This window comes from Crinia signifera, chromosome 5 (genome assembly GCF_055691185.1).
Source record: "Crinia signifera chromosome 5, ASM5569118v1, whole genome shotgun sequence".
In the NCBI taxonomy this organism is placed as follows: Eukaryota; Metazoa; Chordata; class Amphibia; order Anura; family Myobatrachidae; genus Crinia; species Crinia signifera.
Genome location: NC_139221.1, coordinates 240,908,082 through 240,910,684, shown reverse-complemented (window position 1 = coordinate 240,910,684; position 2,603 = coordinate 240,908,082). Strand labels below are relative to the sequence as shown.

At 37.7% G+C, this 2,603-nt stretch overlaps 1 pseudogene; it reads left to right on the top strand.

The window, feature by feature from the left end:
- Window positions 1-1,124: 1,124 nt before the first annotated feature.
- On the top strand, window positions 1,125-1,244 carry LOC146005958 (5S ribosomal RNA; annotated as a pseudogene).
- The last annotated feature ends 1,359 nt before the right edge of the window (window positions 1,245-2,603 follow it).

Below are 2,603 nucleotides of genomic sequence, written 5' to 3'. Positions count from 1 at the left end.
GTCACAGGCGACTTGGGCACTTCCAAGCGTGGGCGCAGTGAGCGGTGTGATCCACTCCGACTCCCCGCGATACTGCACCACTCCATAGCAGCATTTACAAAGGACCATCTGTGCCATAAACCACTACTCCTTTTGGGTCACAGATTTACCTGTCCTTTAAGAACGTCCTCTATACACAGCAATTAATATAGAATAACTGTACACTGCGAGCAGGACTGTTTATCATTATTATTTTTGAGCAGATTACCAAGTAGGTTGTTTATTTATTAATACATTTGTGATCCATGCCGGTAATTTAGGAACATATTAACTATTTATGCTCCTGTGCATTTAAGAACTAACCACCTGTATTCCTGTCTAGTCAGTCTTCAGTAAAAATAGATGTACCTGCCCCTTATCTTTAGGCTGTTTATTCAGTAACACACTGTGATTCAGGCTGAGCACCTAAGAGCTGAGCACCATTTAGACTGTCAGTTCATTAATATGGGCAGTTAAGAGCCTGTCAATCAACTGTGTACCTGCTGCCTCAGTCTCTAATTACCATGCATGTACTTTAGACTGCTTATTCATTAATACACTGTGATTCAGTTCAGACATTCAAGCATCTATTAACCAATTGTGTACCTATATCTTTGTAGTCCCCATTTACAACTTCTGTACTTTACCATACTACTGTAAGTGTATTTTGAGGAAGTTTATATACTAATATCATCTGTGCACATCTCACATGGATAATATGCACATTGTTTGAAAATATTATCCTGTGGGTGCAATCCGGTATTCAGTAGCATCAGTACTGACACCAGGTGCACGACTCCTCACAGGAGACTTGGGTACATTTTTATCACTAACCTTCTCCTTCAGGTGGGATTCTCCTTGACCCCTAGCACTCTCATTCATCATTCGATGCCTAAGGTAGATGGTGAACAGTAGAATGGGAGTGCACCGATATCCACTTCTTCTCTAACAATCTTATTTTATGCTGCTCTGTCATTTTATATGTTATCCTATATCCCTATTGCAATGTGATTTGGCAACAGAGGGGTAGAGGCTACACATGATAAAAAGCAGAAGCACATCTGAACTTCTTTTCAAAAGACCGAGGTGTACTCTCATCGAATGGTAATTACTGCCATACATCACTGGTGTGCCTGAATCCCATTCCGAACTCAGAAGCTAAGCAGTGAGTGGCCGGGCAAGTACCTGTGTGGGGGACCAACAGGGAATACCCGGAGCTGTAATTTAAAAGACCGCAAAAACACCACAACCTGGTCAAAGGAGCATTCTACTTTTATATTTTCTTGTGCCTCTCCGTCTACCACTGGGACTACACCGCATTCAAATTTGTATAGGGAACATAGTGTCATGCGTCAAACACTCCCATGTGACTCAGAATTGTATTGAAATTTGTTTCTAAAAAAACTAATCTAAACCATTTGACCACAGGGAGTTTACTCTTGTCATTTCACACTTGAATATAAATTTGTGACGATAATTTTATTGTTTGGTATCTCTTTTCTACACGTACTGTTATTTTAGCTAAGATATTCAATAAAAGTAAAATTTTAATATAAGCCAAATTTTCACTTGTTAAGCGTGCCCCAAAACCCATTTTTGTTCTTCCTTGTTGTCACCTTTGTGACTCAACCTTTTTCAGTGCAAATGTCATCCTATATGGATCACAAGCTTATAGCGGTTGTTTGGTAAATATATCACGCTTGGGGATAACATTTGAAGTCAAGCCTATTAATATGCATTTGGTACCTACCTGTATCTGATTTCTCAAGGTGGTATAATAGGAACGGGACTCTTATGGCATTGAACTTTCCTGTTCTAAGTCCACTAATTTAATTTAATATACCATTTGTTTTTATGATCGGTTTTATTCTATTGTTTTGTTAATAGATTATTTTTACTGATACTTTCCCAGGGCCACTTTTCATAAATGTTCTTGTTTTTTGTGGGACTGACTACCCCACCCCCAAGATGGCTGCCCTTGGCATTACACCCCTTATTGCGCCGGCTAAAGCTACCCAGATAGCTACTTTGAAATAATCCAATATGAGACAACATATGCAGAGGTCCAATTATGTTAGCAAACAGAGACCTGATATGTATATATATATAATTATAAATACATATATATATATATATGTATATATATATATATATACACACACACACAAACACTATTTAATTGCTAAGTATAGTTTTTGTTATCAGATCTTGTGGTGAGTAACCACACATACCAAACACAAGAAGAGATTGTACAGACCTGATAGGGTCCTGCTTCCCTATGTGAATTTCCAGGCTAAACCAATCTGGATAACTAATTTCCTCCACTTTCATCAAACATGAAGACTATTCCGTTAAAAACACATTTGCTCACATTCCATGATGTTTTTCTTGGAAATGTTAGTATAATGGAAAGTTAGTGTCTGGTTTATTCATTGCTTTCTAACCTAAAAAATGCTCTTTTAAAAGCAGAATTTACTTTTACCTTACTTTATCTGGGCAATGCCCCATAAACACATCTGTCATAATCTGTCTAAACTCTAAATGTTTGCTGATCCTTTTATCAGTTTATAAGATTTCATTGATTT